At 33.7% G+C, this 21,051-nt stretch overlaps 1 protein-coding gene across 34 annotated transcripts in view; it reads right to left on the bottom strand.

Annotated features, from left to right (window-relative positions):
• The window catches only part of Not3 (CCR4-associated factor Not3), a 158,738-nt gene that overhangs the window by 79,636 nt on the left and 58,051 nt on the right, over window positions 1–21,051 (bottom strand). The window lies entirely within an intron of this gene.

Here is a 21,051-nt window from a genome sequence, read left to right as displayed (position 1 = left end):
TTTTAACTAATATTTACTTCCCTATTTTAGGAAGCGGAAAATACCCTTCCTCTGGTGAACGTGTTCGAGATCGATATACCATCCAGCCAGTTCGGTTCCATGGGTAGTGAGATTCGGTTCCCATTGCCAGAGAGAATGGTTGGAGGTTTAGAGCGGCTGCGTCTTACAGTCGAGACTCCCACCCCATCTCTTCCACCAGAGACTGCCTCAGAGACTGCTAGCCTGACCTCAGTTGCGCGTTCGTCGGATAACAGCAGGGAGGAGTCTGATGCTGAAGGTGTCCCTCGGCGACGGGGTTCTGCCGGCCCTAAGCGTACGCGTTGAAGTGGCGAATGTTAGCTTGGTCATAGACATTGTAAATTTTATTAGACAAAGACTGCTCAGACACGTGTGACAAAATTCTTAATCTATGTAACTAGTCAAAATAGTGATTACTATTCAGTAAAATATTAGACGTTATGACTTTCATACTGTACAAGACCAAATAATTTACACCATTGTTATTTTGTTATATCATTACATGTTAGCTTGTAAGGAACTTAGTATGTAAGGAAATAATGGTATAAGGTTGTATTTTCTTTCCCCTAATTTAAAACTTCGTGTAATCTCAATCACCTTCGTCATAGTTGAACTAAATTTCTTTTCTCAATATTATATTAACAATTTTAATTTCAGCCTTATATCACAATGTATTCATTCTTGTTAGCTTTAAGGGTTATGTATATAGATATTTAATCGAACTTGCGCCTCAGTACCTTTTCTCTGATCTTTCATTTATATCCATCCCTGTGCATTAATCGTGAATTTTAATTGTGCTGTGATATATATAGAGGACCTGTAAATAGCGTATATTTTTTGTAACCAATATCTAAGTAGACTGAAGGACTGACGTTAGACAAAGCTATTCAAATATGCTTATTCAAGTACTTATAAGAGAGATATGTAAAGACTGTTTGTAAATTTTAATATTTGAGCAATTAGAGTAGTTTAATTGATCGGGTAATTTTATTAAGGAAGATTATTTAACTTATTAAGGTTTAGAATATATATCATTCCTCTTCAAAACTATAGATCTTTACATCCCTTTAATTCTTACTACAATAACCGTGAAACTTAAGTTTCGGGGTAAAATTTTCTTAGGCCTGTCATTAAAGTTAAATCTAAATTTGTATTTTCACCAAATAGAATTTCCTGATTCAAGTAAAGTCGTTGATAGGCTGTGTGCCTATATATATATATAAGTCTTTGCATTTATTGCTCAATTGTTTTAATGATCTCGGAATTTTTCTTATGTGCCAGTATACAGCTTAAGTCCAAAAAAAAATATTAACTAAATTTGTTAAAACTTGTCAGAAATCTTTCTTATTATCACAATTTTGTTTTCCAAAGATTTTTGTTAAATGAAAGTTTATATTATGTTTTCGAAATTGTCTTAACTTTATAATTTTCACCAAAGAGAAATATTTGTCAAATTTTTATACCTTTTCTAAAGATTATCTACTTTTGTTAAAAATAAATATAGAGATTTTTAAGTAACATACATACTTTGTTAATTATTGGTTTAACATATGTTGTGTAAAATTACGTAGCTTACTCTATAAGCGTTACTTGTTTGTTTGTCAGGTTAGTAGTGATAATAATTAAATTAAATTGTTACCTTTATGAAGCGTTTAGCCTAGTTTTAAAGTTCGCTTATTTTATAACAATTAAAATGAGTAATAATATTACCTACTATGTTCTTTTGGTATCATAGTTACTATATATGTGGTTTATTTTCTTACCGTTTCTATCATTACCCTTTTAGATAACTCATATAATAATAACGTGGAGATTTTTATAAGAAACGTACAAGAATATAAGTACAATATTGTATAGATAACTACGAGAGTATTGTATTTTCCGTTTGGCAAGGTCTTTTATTTCATTGGGAATGTCCGTTAGTCTTTCCATCTGGATGCATTAGAAGTTAAGTCATGGGAATCATGTTAACTTGTATATTTATCTAACTATTCTGTTTGAGTTTCTAGGTCGATAACTAGCGGTAGTCGCGGCGGGGTGACCTCTCCTGCCGTAGATTACCGTTAGGTTATGATGATGTGCATCTGGTCGTTGAGGGACAAGCGTTCTACCGCGTATACGCAAACTCCTCTGAAATACTCTTAATATTCTTTTCAAGAGTCTGACTAGGAATGTAGTGATCCTGTCTAATATTATGACCATGATAATTGTTATTGACACGTATATAGCTATTTCTTCTATATGAGCGAAGATAGTTCTAATGGTCAATGGTTCTTTAGGTTTTGGTGGGCACAGCGCTTCTGACGCAAATGGTAAAGTTCGTGCCGTGGTCTGTCGGTCATATCCTAATGCGAACTGTGCGATCGTATCTCCCAATGTGAGATTATATGATCCTCCTGTTATAATAAAAGGAGTGGATGTAATAGTTATTGATGCATTCTCTAAACTGCGATTAGTATTTTCGCTCAAGCTAGTAAAGACAATTCCATCTTGCACATGAGCGTAGGGATAAGTCTGTTTTGCCAAAGGGCAGTGCTTGGTTATCAATGTTTCATTAACGCTAAGTAGTCCCTTAAGGCACTGGTCAGCTTCAACCGGTAGATAAGCGTTATAATAAGATTGTCTGTAAACTCTTTTGGTTTTATCCAAGTAATAAATGGAATCGATATAGCACTCATCAAAAGGAATTGGTGCGTATCTGTAGATTTTTATTGGCTCAGAACTTAATTCCATGGATAGGATAGTGGTGAATGATGTGGTACCACCACTTAAACGACTTTGGACTTCCAATCCAAGATTATGAGTATAGTCCAAGTTAAGTTCTTGCCTTACAAAAGTTTTAATAGAGTCTGTGATGTCTGTCTTTGCAAGATCTTGAATTAGAGTAAGTCTGAAGTTCAAGTCTGCTTTAAGATCTTCTAAGTTCGTGATGGCTAAGTTGCTCAAGCTATCAACATAAGAGTATTCTGCTGTTTGCACAAAGTTAGCTGCTTTGGCATGAAGGATTATACCACTTACAATTTGTGGTACTATCTCCGCAAGCAATAACTGTGTGAAGTCAAACTTACCATGATCTAGCTTATAAGAAAGTTTATTTACGTTATTAGTCACTTCAATGCGGTTAGAACTTATTAAAGGAGTTACTGTTTCAATAGCTTCCTTGATGTTGCGGATAAGTTTTATTACTTCATTAAGCAAGTCCTTAATCTTTTTGGTATATAACTTGCCTATAAGTTTAGTTTGTGCTGAAGTGAATGTGCGTCCATCGTAGCTAATGTCTAATTGAGTCTTCAGGCCATCATAGATTGCTATTTCAGGCGCTGTATTGTCTACAGATATATCAACTTGAATGGATCGAATTGCTACAGCCGTGTAGCCTATATATTCCCCACTTTGATAGTGAGTGGGTATCAAGTCTGTCATTGTGTCTGCTGTTGTACTATAGTAGTACGTACTTAGTATTATTAATATTATCTTAGAATACATTGTTAAACAGTTAAGTTTATTTAATAGATGCTTATATCCACAATCAAAAGTTACTTTTCTGACTGGTACACTTACACTAATAGTTAAGGTCTTCACTGCTTGGAGTTCTATGATAAACTAACTTATTTTTCCAAAATCTATTTATTATCCCACTTTCGCTACTGCTAGATCCTGAGTGGGCGTTTCCGGTTTCTAACTATAATTAAAGTTTTTGACATATTTTTTTTGTATGTAGATTGGTTATAAGCTTAATAACTAATCAAGTTCATCTCAATTCAAGGCATTTATATATAGGTTGTCTAATAATATTTTTATGCTTGTGTGATTTACATAGAAGTATTAGATATTTTAACTTTTAACTCAATTTTGTATATATTGGGTTACGCAGTGACATGCGTATATTTGTACAGTTTGTATTACTCGTTTGACTCTGTTTAGATTATACAGATTCAAAACTTATACATATACAATTTTCCTTTTATATATTTTTGTGTATAAATATTTTTGAAGGGATCGACTTATTTAGTCGACATGTATTGTATATGGTTGGTCCCCCCTTGTCAAGAGAGAAGACGTAAATTTTACCACTGGATATATAACCTTGAGTGGGAAAATTCTACATAAATTATGATATCTCTGTTATCAGATTAGAATAACATACTATTATATTGTTCCCGAGTTTACAGGGTAAACGGAAATGCAAGTGATTGTTATTGGATTTGATTTATATCTCTCGAAATTTGATATTATAATTTATGTTTAATGTTTTATAGATATGAATTCTGTACGTGTGCAGAATTATAGGCTTTGTATTAATTAAATTTGCATTTTGTTATAATGCTAGTCATTATGTTGCTTATTTGTGCATAAAGGGATGACTGTGCACATATTTTTAGTCGCAGATTTTGCTTTGGCCAAACTTATAAGCGGAAGCGTCTCGTTTAGTTAATTATCTTTTAGTCCATGACTTTATTGTAAGACTTTATAATTACTCTTTTGTATTCTCTATGAAAGTGTCAAAATATTAGCCAATTGGTTTGAAACTCTTTGATTTTGAAAGGGTATTTAACTTGTCTGTATTTATATCAGATCTCCTTTCAACCATGTTTATTTTGAACACTTGCAATTTATTAATACTGTGAGAGGGTATGTGTGATATTAGGATTGGTCTCACGTGGAAAGTATTTAGTTAATTCCATGAATTTTCTGTAAGTTTACCTTTATATTTTTTTTTTATGTGATTTTTAGTTGTAATCTTATCTTTAATTAGCAATTAAAACAGGTTTTGGCATCTTTTAAAATAGATATAGGGGAGTTTTATTATTTAAACTTTTAAATATCACTGTTTCATCAAAAATTGCGTACAGCATATTATATTGCGTAATGAAAGAAGAGCAATAGTGTTCCCTTCTTATAGTATGAGCTATAATTAGTTCATATGGTTTATAACTTAAATATTTTATGGCATCATTATTAGTTGTGTTGTTGTTGTAGCAGTTCAAATCTAATTTGGTTAGAACTGTAATATACCTGTTAATCATTTGTTGACAAGATGCATTGGTATTTGGGTTATATTATAGTTCTGAAGTTTAAAGTTTTAAAGAAGTCTGAGTACAATATGCAAGAAAGAAAACTTAATTTTGTTTGATTGAAATTTTCTTTGAGGGTAGGCAATGGTTTTTGCTTAATTACTAGATTTTTAAATAAAATCATTGATGGGTGAAATTGTGGCATATCACAATGTATACTGTTGCTGTGTTCTTAAATAAGAGCATTAAAGATATAGTTTTGTTCGTACAGATCCTAATCGATAGTTTTTGTCTGTATCACAATTATATACAAATTAGATGCACTTTTGCCACAGCATGGTTTTGGGTACATGTTTCAGGCATTATTAAAGGCTGATGGGTTAAGTATCCGAGATGTGTTTCTTAGACTTAATGTTAACTGCAAGGTTACTTGGGAATTATAATTCATAGGGTTTTCGAGATAATCAAAATTTAAATTCAAGCGATTCAATACTGTTTCCCTTGCTTGCAAATGCAACGATAAGCTTGGTATCTTATCACCAGGAGTGATATAGTATTGTATGCTTATATAAAGATTAGTTCAGGTGGTAAAAGTGGTCTGTGAGTTCTAATAATGCAGTTTATAATAAGACTATTACATAAAAGCTAGAGGTGGTACTAGCTTTATTTGATAGGGTTATTTTACATGTCAATGTGCTAGTTAATTCTACCAAAATTGGTCCAATTGCCAAACTTTCATAGTGTCCTCTAAGTTTCACCGTTGTGCTAGGATTGAGACAAAAGTTCATCCAACCCGAAGGTATAAGTGAGATTGAATGTGCTATTGGTTCATTTATGCCTATTGTTGTGAATATGCGCATAAAAAGTTTTTTTTGTAAAATCTGTAAGTCCATATATCTTTTGAAAACTGCTATGCTTGTTTTCAATTTATACTGCAATAGACATGTAAATCTAGAACCAAGGAAAAGTTACAACTTTTCAAGGTAAGTGAAATTTTCTCAAACTAAATTTTCTATCTTTTATGTGCGTATTCTCCACAACTTTCTTCAGAATATTCAAAATATATGTTCAGTAATTCTGACTTCGTTTTTAGATAGTTCAATCAATTTGATGATACTCCCTAAGTATACTGGGCTCCTGGGGTGGAGTGTACTATCTATGTCATGTCCTTAATATATATTTTTGTTTTACAATTTTGTCTTGTCTGTCTTAGGGTGAGTTTTAGTGTAAAGTTTGCTTCACAAGTAATGATAGTCTTTTAGACAAAGTCCCATTGGTATTTTGGCACTGTTGATTGTTCAGGACCTTTTCTTTTGTCTACACGTGAATGTATGAAGATTTTAGAATTATGCCATAAAATATTAGCTATATTACTATTCAAGTTTCTCTCTCTTTTTTTTTGAAAATAGTAGTGTGTGAAATTTTCAATCTTGACCATACACCTTAACCTAATTTCTACATCATCATCTATATGTTCAATGAATTTACTGTATTCAGGAGTAGATGAGACTGGAGTTTTTATTTAGCATTAAGATGATAATCAGATTAAGATCACTCATGATATGTGAGTGCCCTGTTTGATAGCTGTATGAATTAAAGTGTATCTATCAGCTTAATAAGTTAATCAATGTAATAATTGATTTTGTGTTTCAGATTGGTATAAGAGTATTATTGGGTTGGCTACTAGTAACTAGAGTGATCTAATTAATAGCTGGCGTGTTTCGTGCTATGGCAAGTTGATCCAATTCATCATCAGATTCGTCTACTTCTGGTAGCATAGGTAGTCCATATATGAATGATCCTGAGAAGTCAAAATCAACGACTACCTCTCTGACAATAGATTGGTCGCTGGACTCTATGTAACCAGTGACAACTGTGTTGGTGATAGTGTGATCGGAGTTGTTGATTATTAAAGCTCGGCCACTGAGTTGTCCATCATCATTGATAATGAGTTGTGTTTGTCCAGGTAAGATTTTGATTCCTGCATTTTCGTTTGAAATATGATCGTCGCTGAGGATTACTTGTGTTCCAGGTGCTAGGTTGAAAAAGTGGTTGATATTCATTACTATCACTTGGGTTTCTTTAGCTTTGATCTTTTTAACTACTCCTGTACAGAGCTGGAGCTCAAGTTCAGAACAGAAGATACTGCTCAGCGGTCCTTCAGGGTGAAGAATAGAGTACAAACACGGTGCTAACCGGTATTTGTCTGTGACAGGCGTCCATGTTAGCTGTAGGCTTCTAATACCATTTAGTCCAATTATCATAGGGGCGACATCCTCATTGTCTTCAGCTACAATTGAGAAGGGAATTGGGTAATGACGGCTTGAGAATGATGTGGGGCGAATCATGAGAGTTACTTCTCTGGGTTCGGGGATCTTGTGATCTGCACGTGTAACTGGTAGATCATGACTTTCTTCCAGCTGATTTTCATCATCGTTCATTACTATGCCGAACAACTTGCTATAGTACCTGGCTGATATGATGTTTTTATCTGTTGCTGAGTCAAGTAAAGCTGTCATGCGTACATCATAGTCATATTTACAATCTATTTCTTCTGGCATACAACCAGAGCAATGAAGGTACAATTTTCTTTCTTCCTCTTTTGCTGGTGTAATGTTATCTCTTACTTGATCTTTAGGCTCATTGGGAACTATTTCTGCTGTGGCAGCTGTGATTCCACTGAGGTTACAATCTCTAGATGATTCCTCAGCATTGGCTTTAGCCCAGTCTTCATATGTTTGCCTGAAGACACCACTAGGTTTCACCTTACCACTATGGTATAATTCCATCATGGCTGGCCTTCCAGGACATAAGTGTCGAGAATGGTATAATTCTTTACCATATGTCTTATAACAGTTTGTACAGAAAGCTGATGTCAATACAGTTGGGTATAACCGCCCTGTATCATCACATAATAATCTACATCCATCAGATATGTCGTGAGAATATTGTCCACATGCTACACAGTAGCGTCCAGGTGATAACCTATAAGAAGCCTGATAATTCCGTTTGGTATTCCTCTGAAAATGCCTGTCCCTGTTATCCCTATGATGAGGTTTGGGATTGGGTGACTTTGTAGCCATTTCTTTAACGGTGGATTTTCTTCTATGATAATTTGAGATGGCCTCTATTTTGGCAATTTGTCTGTCTCTGTAGTTAGCTCTTCTCTCTTTAGATTTCGAAGTGTTGGTGGTGTGGATTCTCTTGTGTTCTATACTCGTTGTACAGTTTGTGCAGAGATGCCTTCCAACTTCAAGTGAACCACTCGTATTAGGTCTACCAAGTTGTATTGTGTTCAGTTTCTGCGAGAGTAGAAGTTCTTCTGCTGGTTCTGCTACTTTTGTCCGCCTGTGGGAAACAGTTTTCCATGAGTCTGATAAGTTAGCTTGTGTTGATAGTGAGGCCAGAGATATCGCATTCACTTCAGGGCTCATATTCCTCTTGTCAATTTGTTCTGATTCTTCTAAATTGGATATTTGTATTTCCTCATAAGCATCGGAGTCTCTAATGTCTGTATTAGCTGAAGGGGTGTTTATACCAGGTGTTGTCGAGCGTCCCCGACAAGGAGTGGTTTCCTTACCAGCTTCATCATCCTGCTGGCTTTGCTTACGGGCAGATGACATGATAATAGTTGTAAAGTCTTAGAACTAATTGTAAGTTCTTTTAGATGCCAGTGGAATGTTGTACTATTTTTATGATAAAAATAGCGGAAGTTCGAGAGGAGTACAAATAATGGGTATAGTTTAAAACAATCAAGAATCTGTTTAAGTTAACAAATCTTTGCTTTAAATTGTGTTTAGCTATAGATGGGTATGATATATGCTTCACCTATAGTTGTTTCTACGTCGTATATACGTGCGTGTGAGCTTTTGATTGATGTTCTAAAGATGTGCGCTAATGCACCCTTATCCTTAATTAGGCTCAACTGTAGAAACACTCCTACTTAACTTTTATATAGTTTTATTTATGGAGTCAATTTGAGCTAGTTAGCTATTCAAATTGGTTATTAAGTTAAGTAATGTTTGCAGCGGAGTTAATTTGGGTATGCTTATATACTATCGCAAATTAACTTTTAGTTTGCTCAGGAGTCGACTTTCCTAGCAAATTATGGTTGTCGAGAAAAGAAACAGCAATTTATAATCCTTGTTGAACTCTTACTTCACTCTAAGGATATGTGTTTATAGCCTACGATCTACTTATTCCTGTAAGGCTATTATGAATATAACTTACTAAGGTTCACTCCCAAAGGATCGTCTATATTCTAATAATATTGCAACAATTTTGCCTGAATGTCAAAGATCTCGCCACCTCTTACTTATAGTTGTATTAGGGGTTTCCTTCCAATCCTATAACGTAATTTGCGCAAAATTGGGGCTTCACTTATGACTTCAATTCTTATAACTGTAGTGGGATATACAATTTAGATATACCTATATTTATATATGTAAAGATTGTTTTCAAAATTATCTGACCGGATGTAATCTAATTATAATTAGTAGTAATACAGTATTCAAGTGCAAGTTTACTCTGAGGAAGTGTGAGATCCTACACTAGGTGGCCAACCTATAATGTGGAGGTTGTCAATCAAACTTCAAAGGAGCCTATCAACTTTGAATTAAGCAATACTTATACTTTTTTTTCTGAAAACTAATCTGACTGATTTTAGTGCACCTTTTTTTTCTTAACTTATCTAAAAGTAATTTGTTAGGTTATAAAAATTCTGGGCTATATGTAGACACACTTTTATGTTACTTGGTTATAGTCTATGTGCTAGTAAGCCTAAGTAAACATACGTTTCTCGATATAAAATTTTATGATTCCGGATATTTAAAGACAGTAGGGTACTTTTCCGTAGTACTTCTGCTACTTCTTTTAGAGACGTCCTACTCTCCCAAGGTAGGCTGCTGCAACCTCCTGCTGCGTTTGGTGTATAGAACTTTGTCTCTTAAAGTGTGCTATTCAGTACATATAGGGCCTATATTGTTGACTATACTTTTATATCACTAATGGTCACTATCACTAGTAATTAACTTGTCTTCACTTTCACTGCTGAATCCTGGTGGTACATGAAATAGAAATGTTAGCATTAGCAAAGCAAGTAAAAATTTAGTTTTCATGTCCTACTTATTGTTGAGTGAGCTGTTTATTGTATTTATGTATGTGTTTGTAAGGAACATACAAACAAAAAGATTTTCTAAGTTAAGATTGAATTAAAAAACTTTCTAAGTCAAAATAAAATAGAATCACTCTAAGTCCAAAGTTGGAAAATTTTGACTAAGTCCAAAAAGTTTCTAATGAAATTATTCCAAGTACAAAATCAATAAATTTTGGCTTAGGAAAAAGATCTAAAATTATCTTAAGTACAAAAAGTTAGCAAATTTTGACTAAGTCAAAAAAAAATTTTTCTTATTGAAATTATACCAAGTACAAAATTAGTGAATTTTGACTAAGTCCAAAATCTTTCAATGAAGTTATGCTAAGTACAAAATTAGTGAATTTCGACTAAGTCCAAAAATCTTTCAATGAAATTATGCTAAGTACAAAATTAGTGAATTTTGACTAAGTCCAAAACCTTTCAATGAAATTATGCTAAGTACAAAATTAGTGAATTTTGACTTTTTTTTTTCTTGAGACAAAAGAAATAGAATTACTCTAAGTCCAGACGTGGAATATTTTGTCCGAGATGAAATTTCCTAACACAATGCTACTTTAGAGATTGCCTATAAGTCAAAAGAAATAGAATCACTCTAAGTCCACTATTGGAATATTTTGACTAAATGCAAATCTCGCTAAGTTAAGGATTTTTTTTAAAAATTATAAAGTATTAGAGTGTTAGAATTATCCTTCACCAAAAGAAATAGAATCTCTCTAAGTCCATAATTGGAATATTTTGGCTAAGACAAAAATACTCTAAGACAAAATTTTCTTTTAAGTGTGGAAAGTGAAATTTGTTAATCTAGTTGGAAAAATCGTAATTATTACAAGTCCGAATTTTGGTAAATTTCCAACCAAGTTCACAATTTCATAGAAATTACTATAAGTCCAGAAATTCGAGATTCTCTCTGTAACAAAAGAAATAGAAACGGTGCTAAGTCCAAAAGTGGAATATTTTGCTCAGAGTCTCAGGAAGTCTCTGGAGTTATTTCTCTGATTGCATACAGCAATTTGTCTATACTTATATCATTCCAACCGATCGATGTTGAGAATATCTTTGAGACTTTGAAACATTTTGTTTAACTCAAAATTTTAGAGGCGATAGTTATTTTGATACATCCGCGTATAAATCAGAATTGCATTAAGAATATAAGTCCTAGGCATGTATAAGTAAGTGCAAATCTCAGAAAATCGGTTCTAACGGCACCAAAGTATTAGTACAGTTTAACTTGAGTATAAATGCTACAAGTTTGTAATAATCTTTTGGCCCTTTACTACGACTCAAGAGTACTAACTGCTTTCGGCATATTGTTTCAGAAACATGGCTCCAAAGACAATATGTATCCCAACTAACAGCGTTTCCCGTGTTCTATAGGATTTGCTCCTAAGTTTTCATTTAATAAGGCAGTTCAAAATGGTCCTTTACAAATAGTATTTTGATAGCTTATAAATGAAAAGTTACTCCATGCTTGATTCTTAATAAGTTCTGGTTTAAGTATCAAAGATTCAAGTATTTCAACACTTAGAGAATTTCCGAATAAGTAAAAATCATACTAAGTCCGAAGATTTATATATATACTCCGCCACCTAGCACAACTCCTAAATTTCAAAATTCTGACTAAGTCCAGAAATCAAAATTTTGCACATAGCCCAATCATAGATTATTCCAACCCAAGTGTTTTACTAAAGAGAGGCGGACATGGAGGTGCCGGTGTGCTGGTATTCTCTAGGGCCTCTAGAGTGTCAACCAGTGCGAGTGTCCTTATAGGGCGGCGACCAATGGCCACAAATATGCTAGCATTCTCTAGGGCCTCTAGAGTGTCAGCTAGTGCAACTGCTCGTACACGAGGCTCTCAATTGCATTTGTGTCGTGCCTTTCAGTCCCTATCTCTTCAAACGCCTCATAGTCCTAACCTTGCTCTCAAATAGTATCACAGGTTTTGGTAAATCCGATTTTGCCATAGCTACAATTATTCGATTTTGGTAAAAATACCTGCCTTAGGCGGTTCGGGTACGGTAAGGAAAAAAAAAGATAAAAATTTATGAAGTAAAATTTTTCCAAGATACAACCGGTAAGTTGCACCATTGTGTGTGCGAATGGGGCGTTTGTCCATATTTAGGTATGGAGACCGCTCTTCTATGAGTACTACTAAAACCTAATTTTAATGCAATACACATAGACATTCTCATCGTCGGTTCGCTTGTTTAGAATGCTTAACCCTCTATTCCCACAAGTATAATACGAATTTGGTTGAGCCGGTGGAAGCTCAACAAAAGACCCACGCGAAGTATTATGTTGCTTTAACCTAAGAATAAATGGTTGGTTTTGATATTCGATCAGAATTATATAAGTATATTAAGTATTGAGGAAGGAAAATGTTTTTATAAAGTGTATTTATATTACAAGTGCATAAGTTAAGTATGAAAATATTTACAGGATAAGTGTTAAAATTATAAGTAGAGTAGGACAGAAATGTGCCCTAAGTCCCAAGCAGTGAATTGTGCTAAGTGTTAGAATTCTAACACAAGGCATAAGCTCAATTCATGCTAAGTACTAAGGGGCCTAAATTTAAACTACAATGCATGCCAAACAACTAAGTCATTACCTTTTAAAGCCAGAAAGAGAAGTTGATGGTAGGAGAGTTAGTAAATAACTGAATAAATTCAAGAGGTACATGCTATAACATTAGCTCTGGACCAGGATTTTAGTGTTTGTCTGTGCAATTAAATATCTGTGTGTTAATATGTGACGTAAATCAGGCATGGTTGTAGGCATACATATATGTACTGGTTGTTTATATGATTACATTAACTATAAACATAATATCTTTAATAAACATATACTATTAGCAAATCACATACAGATTACCATGAATAGGCTTTCGTTACCCGTATATGGTGTCATATAGGTAGAGACAGGCCTATGAATGCATAAATTGATACAAATAATGCCTTGGGCCTAGCTAAAGTAATTGTGTCTTGCCCCTGAGTGCTACTAGTTAATTGCAGGGCACGTGTCAATCAAAGGTTCATAATATGATCTATAAAGTGTTGATTTTATATCAAGCATAGATAGATAGTTGTGGATGCGAAGCATTTCTGTAAAAGTCTCATATGTACGTTCAAAGAATTTGAAAATTGAGGATCGCATCTCCAGTAGTAGGTTTTTTTTTGCCTATAGCTTAAGATTCTGATACTACTGAACAGATTGACTCATTGAATATTCCATTTCATGGAAGCTTCTTGTAGGTTCCTGGATGGTTTTAGGCTATTCGATTCTTATATCTAACTTTGGTTTTGTATTGAGACAAAGTAAGTCAAAAATCAGCCATGTGACATCATAAAAATGAGGGATTATCCATCTCTCGTTTAGGGGTTTTCTTTCCCACTTCTCCTTTTATCTCCCTCATTTTTATAATGTTACCTGGCTGATTTTTTTGTCACTTTGTTCCACAACTTGGTTTTTTGGCTATTTTCCTACTTTCCCCAAACTCCATCAAACACATAGCTCCTAGATGCTAGGAGCACAGCTGCTGGTTGATATTAATTAACACATTTTACCAAGTGACTCTAAAAACCTTGAGATAGAAAAGTTTCTTAAACTGATCTTAGAACCTTTTCATTCTTTGTAACCACGGCTTTTTTAGGTTAAACCTATAGAGTAGATTTGTTCAAAAAGCAACTTAATAGATAATGTGTTTTAATTTATTTCTAGCCAATTTAGGTTATAAAGAGAAGGGTACCTTGTAAAGATATCATAATAATAGTTATTTCTCACATCGTATAAATGGCTTTCCGCAGATATAGAATGTACAATTGTGAGATTAAAACTAGTTTTTTTAGCCCCGAGGTGCCGAAGGCACCGGCTAAATTTTATATTATTGTTTTTACGATATTTGAGGTTGAAGTAGTTAGTTGTTTTCCCTCTTATCCCATATGGACCATAAACACACTTTTTAAGAACCGTATATTTATGCTTATTTTAGGATAAGTTAGGTTTTGTTGAGTAAGATTAGAATCTCCTTGCATGGCTAAATCCCTCAAGCGTAGATGTAATAGTTTCATTTCAATTTTGTTTGTTATGGCCGTACGTGGCCTAGTTTTTTTTACCAATATAAATAATTGAACATTAAAAGATGATGACACTTGAAAAAAAATTATTTATCTAATCTTTTCTATTAAAATTTTGACAGAATAACGTTTTCTTTCTATATCATACTGTTTTATAAGCAAAGCTGTTCGAAATTTAGATATGTCTGTCTGGATGTTGGACCAGATTTTCATGTACTATAATAAAGTGATGCTTGGAGCTGGCTAAAATAACGATATCTCCCTTTCACCGCCTTTACACCATCCACTTCCCTCCTATTGGATGAACGAACTGACCAATAAATTAGGTCCATGTTAAACCTGAATTGTCGACAAATTTTCCCCTGTCAATATATCTACGTATATTTAAAATCCATTGTCATTTCCTATGCAAGAGATAGCAATTACAACCAAATGTTAGAAGCGTCAATATATAATATATATATTCACTAGCGGCTTCGCCCCTAGCCACTAGGGGCTTTGCCCTAAGAGATGATAAAAAAAGTTAAGGTGAAATTCGTAAAAAAAATAAGAAGGAACAAGGAAATCTTCTACAAAAAAAAGGACCAATGATATTTTCTACAAAAAGAAAAAATAATAATTGTGGAAAAATAGTTCACCTACGCAAGAAAAAAAAATGGGGGGGATTTTTTGGTTTTTGGGGGGGGTTGGGGTGTCCCACCCCCCAGGAAAATAGCTTAAAACCATCACATGACCAGTAGGTATAATCCCTGAAAAGTAGAGCCTGATCTGTTCAGCGGTTACTGAGATCTTAAGCTTCAGACGGACAGACGGACAGATGGACAGACAGACATCGTTCTACTTTGTATTATAGATAGTTATCCTACTGTTTGTATGTCTGATTTGATGAGCTTCGTTTTAATTGATTTTGATTAGTCCTTGTTTCTAAACCATACTGTTTCTCATTGTAAAGCTGCCCTTGGTGTGTCTTCAATTCAGCATATTTTTTTTTATAAACGCACCTAGAGGCCTTTAGGGTCACTCAAGGGAAAGTTAGGAATCGACCACCCACTCAAATTTTTAGACTTATAAAGAAAAAGGACGATTTTTTTTGAAGGGGTGCTGGATATTTTTTTATGCTCGTCAGTGTTGGGGGGGTGGAGTTAACCTTCCCACAGTATTTATAAACCTTTCCTAGACCTGTGAGAAACTTAAATATAAAGAAGGACCAGTTCAGCGGTTAGGAAGATCTTTAGGTACAAAAAACACACAGACAGACATCATGTTACTTTTATATTAGGATGAGCAGCAAGAAATTAGTTTAATTTTAGGAGTTGTTGCAAATTTAGGTATAAGATAACAGGCGTTTTTTACTTATGAGAGAAAATCAAAGTGGTAGAGGCTATTATGTCTGTCGTAGTGAGATGCTAATGAATAGCTAAATGGATAAATATGCGAAATTGTATCCACACCGCTGCCGCCCTTTTGTTGGGTGTAATTTTAGTGGTAATGCTGGGTAGTTACACTCAACAAAAAATTAACAGATAAACGGAATTGTAAATTGACAACCTTTAAGACAACAATCCTTTTTATTTGTATTTACTTATTCCCAACACCCCACATAACGGGGGTAATAACCACTATCAACGCAAATTTACCCCTGGGGTAAAAATTTGTTGAGTTAAGAGGAACGTAAAAATATTTCCTCGCGGTTGGGGCGCCATTTCAATCCTCTTCGCCGCCCCAATTTTGAATTATTAAGATTACCCCCCCCCCCCCCCTAAAAAATGATTGGACGTCGTTGATGATTAGCTGTATTCGATAGTTGAAAGCAGAGTGGCATGCGGTAAAGGGAGGGGTGTCAACACATCCCGTAAAATTGACAAGGGACAAGCATGTTTTCTCCCTTTTCATCCCCTAAAGTTTCACACCCCCCTGGTTTAATGTTTTCCCCCAGTTTATTTTTGATTTACAACAGCTTATTCCTTAATTTGTGAATGGTAGTTAGACTGACCAAAAATCTTCAATACACACATTGACGAATCCTTCATAATGCACATACACACACACTCACATAATAGCACAGTTTTTTAAAGGCGCTTGGAAATAACTAAAAACGGTCGCCGATTTTTTAAAGAGGTGTCGGAATCAAGTACATCCAAAGTGGGTTGTAATCACCCCCGCCACCCCCCCCCCCCCCCGCCACTACCCCTTAAAATAGAGTAAGGGGGATTTCTTGGTCATTAAACAGGTGCAAAATATTTTTGCATATATCTCTTTTAGTACACACAATAATAAGATATTTTAATTCTACAGGCCTGTATACACGCACAAATATGGCTACAAACTAAATATTTCATAACATTCAATAATCTTATTAATATGATATTACTATATATATAAGATATTACTGTTTACGGTTGTTGTGTTACTTGTGGACATTGTTAAACAAAACTATTCTACCAAGTAGAAACATAAACAACTGTCCCTTATTCTAAAATAATGTACACAGTTGTAAAAAGTGAAAAATCCTTTAAAAAGCTGTGCCTTATCAAGTGGTAAAGTCATCTTTATATTGAATACATTGACTGGCAGGGATTGAGGGATAGAACAATAGAGGATAAATTTATCTTCCTCACATTCATATAAGTTAATGTGTCCTTGAATGTTTTTTTAGTAGGAAATAATATATATATACCATTTTCCCTTCCCTCCCTGGTTGTCTCATCAAAACATGTAGAAAAGAAGAATATAGCAATGAAAATTAAGACTTTTAGTAGCGAAGCAACGAAATTGGAAGTATTTTGGTTCAAAGATTGATAAACTGTAATACAGTGAGTATATAAGAAATCTTTTAATGTTCAATGGCTTTTTAAGAGTCGGGAGGGAAATTGGACTTTTTATTACACTAGTTCTAAAGTAGATAATATCGCTTTCATATCCGTTGGCTTCATAACTTTGGGGACATTTATTGTTTATTTTGATTGGTTTGTTCATTAAGTCAAAACGTTTCAACCTCTTATTTCAATCTACAGACGTGGTAATTCGTGTATCATCATTGAAGATGTACATCAACTCATCAGACATTGTCTTATCCCTTTAGATACCTGCATTTTTTTAATAACAAAGTTTTTTAAACAGATAACAGCCCCATTTATATATGTGTGTATGTGAATATGCATAGAGAGAATGCGTAGGCACTCTAACAAAGATTCTTATAAGTTATTAGACAATTTAGTTATCATTATAAAATCTCTTTATCTTTTGTAGCCATTTTAGATATCTTAAGCAACAAACAGCCACACAAACTACCTACTACTTTATCCCCTGTTGAGAATCTCCTTGTGGTGTAAAATTATAAAATAGCATCAATCATCGGAGATAATAAAATCAATTTGATTTAGAATTTTATCAAATCATCTTTCATAGAAAAATAACAATATCCACAAGTAGCACAGCAATAGTTCTACCCAACAGTCACCGTGTAGTAGAAACACAGGGATTTAAAGGGATAAGAAAATGGCCTATAAATTGATGTACATTTCCCATGATGGTAATCAAAATTCTCCCTTCTGTAGAATTACAATTACTATTGGTGGTTGAAACTTTCAATCAAAATTCAATAAAAGTCCCCAAAGTTGTAAAGCCAATAAAAAAACGTTATCATAAACCTTTGGGTACTAGTGTAATAAACAGTCCAATGTCCCCCCCTTCCTTCCTGGCAGTAACAAAATAACACTTAGAGGCTGTTTTCTTTTTCCGTTTGTTTCTTTATTAGTATTGGTCAGGTGGGTTGGATAATGTTATATTAGTTACAGGATAGGGTACTAGCTGCAGGAATAGATCCTTAGACAAACCCCCCTTATTTTGAATTTATTTGAAAAATAATGGTGGATGGGGATAGGACCAACTAAGGAGGACCGAAAAGTTGCTGACCAACCAACAAAAAAAGCAATAAAACTAAATTTCTTTTTCAAAGTTGTTTAACCAAAATTTATACGTACAGCTGTTTTAGATATCTTAGATAGCACACAAACAAACAGACAGAAGATTTATCTATAATTGTTACATTTTGATTTTTTACCCGCGACCGTGGCTCAACACGTAGCGCATCGTCGGGAAGGTGATAGGTTCGAATCTCGGTCCGACACCGCGTCATAACTAAAGACATTAAAAATGGTTCCTTATTCTACCATGTCAGATGTCTTGGCCCAAAACAGGCGAAACTCGCTACCATGCACAGTTGGGACATCTCAGACAAAGGTCGTGCATCTCAGAGAGTTGGTTGTCTGATGGGTGAATGGACGCTTTACACCGCAATCATAAGATTGTATGTATGTTCCAAAGTGCGTTGAGAGAGGTATAGTACCCGAAGCGACACCTAGCCCCCTAGAGTCTTAACTCTTAACTTCACCACTCACAATGATCTAAAAATTACCCTACATTTGATTTTTGAAATTTAATTTGCAAAGCAAAAAGGATTATATAACAAGCATAATAATAGTCTTAAGTAGCGAACCACAGAAGTATTAAAAGAAAGATTAATAGATGTATATAAAAAGTAAAGTTGCTCATTCGTCAGAAACCATTATCATTATTTTTTAAAACAACCAACTAAAAATACTTTCCACCAATGACCAACAAACAGACATACATTATAAAGGTAAGAGTAGCTTTACTACTAAAACTTATGGTCTAACAAACATTAGGCATTTCCTTTACACTAACCAACATACAAAATTTAAATGCAAAGATTTTCTACAAAAAAATTACTGTCAATCTGTAATCTATAAATCTAGATAATAAATTTATGCACACCTTCAATTATGATAAACAAAATTATCCCTTCTGTGTATTAAGAATATTGGTAGAATAGTATGAACACTGCTAGATTTGAAAACACACTCGAGAATTATTACTGTCCCCAAAGTTTTTATAAATGTATTTTTAAAACTTTAGGGACGAGTTTAATTTACAGTCCAATGTCCACTCCCTCCCTGCTACTAAAAGTCTGATTATAATTGTACAGTTAAATAATAAATATCAGTTTTAGTTTAATCTTCATTCGAATATTTTGTCCGTTATTATAATAAATCAGTTAAGCTTGAAATGTGTATACTGTTTAATATCTAGATATTGAGTAGCTACACTACTGACCGGGCCCTAGCCTCTGACCCAGAGGTGCAGGTAATGAGGTCAATACCATCTAAGATTTTTTTCAAGCGAGAATTACCAAACAAAAAAAGCTTTTTTTAATTAAGGGGTAAGGTTTTATAGGGGGTATATATAGGTTATTTTTACCTCTAAATAGCCTAAAGCCATCCAGGGATCACTCTTATATTATCTATTGATTTTATATTTCTAAGAGTGCATAGAATTATAAAGTGTCGAATCATGAAACTTAAAAAGTATTTGTCATAGCTCATACGAACAATTTACCAGGATTTATTCGGTATCTCATCGGTTCTGCAAAATTTTTTAGGTATGAGACGTGTTAACCTGCTACTAATGTCTCACCACAGTTAACAACCTCATTTATCTCTGAAAATGGAGTTAAGAAAAAAGGAAAACCCCTTAAATCCCCTTGTTAAACTATAAATCACCTAACTAACTCCTAATAAAATACACCTTTCAAAAATAATGTGCCTAATTTAATTCCCCTAAGTATTTTGAATTTGAAATTTTAAAACTTAGTATTGGCAGACAAACATCCTGTTACTTTAGTGAAACGTAAATAAAGACTTACAGCTTAAAAAACGAGCGAATAAAAAAAAGGTATTTTTAGCAAGGAAATGTAATTTTATTGATAAGGAAAAAATAAAGTTTAATAAAAAATAGTACTAAGACATAAATTGATTTTATTTTAGGATTTGCAACAAAGAAATGGCAAGAATTTTATGCTGTAAGAAAAAAGGACTCGCGAGTTAAAGAAAAAGATGTATGCTCCAGATGAGCCTTGGTGTCCGACTGCCAGCTAAAATCTCCCAGCAGTACCCATATTAGTTATTACTATTGCCATAAAGCCTTGACTTAGGCCCCGTGCGCAAATATTCTAACACACTCCTTTGTTGCGAAATTATTACATTGCATTCATATAATGTAACATATCTTTTAATAATCACAAATTTCATTACATTTATTAATACAATTAATTAAAAATAAAAATTCATTCTAATACACAATATAGTTTTAAAACCTAATTTGAAATAAACGAGTCCGGAAAAAGTCCAAATTTGGTTACACGGGAGTGTTTTAATCTATTTGACCATATTCATGCGATATATGTGAAAAAGTATTTGCGCGGATTTGTGCTAAAACAGACTTATTAATATTCATTGAATAACTTTGTTCTATTGTATAAAAAAAAATGTTATTTAAATATAAAATGTCTAAAAAGTGTTATATTTTACTGATTTATTATATTTAATTGTTAAAATTCGTACTGTTTTTGCATGAAAAATGATAAAATGATCAAAAAGTAGTATTTTTTAATACACGGAGTCGGATGTTTAAATTCATAAGGACTGACATTTTCTTGGAACTTTTTCCCGAAACCGAATTTTCCCCTTCAAGTCTTAAAGCTTCGTTTTTACTATTTTTACTAGTATTTTTTAAGAAAATTAGTAAATTATGAATATTTTGACTGTTATGAGTGGCCAATTTCTGCAATATTGTATGTCTTATTTTGTACTCAAAGTTTTAGCATTCTAATAGCTTGAACGCCCTTGCTACAGGCCTGCGTGGTCTGACATTTATTTTTTAGGCGCGCCTTTAAAATAGGCAATCGTTAGATTACTTCAAGAATATTCTAGAA

The sequence above is a fragment of the Acartia tonsa genome, chromosome 8 (genome assembly GCF_053477335.1).
Source record: "Acartia tonsa isolate MP-2025a chromosome 8, ASM5347733v1, whole genome shotgun sequence".
NCBI lineage: Eukaryota > Metazoa > Arthropoda > Copepoda > Calanoida > Acartiidae > Acartia > Acartia tonsa.
This window is presented reverse-complemented; position numbering and strand designations above follow the sequence as displayed.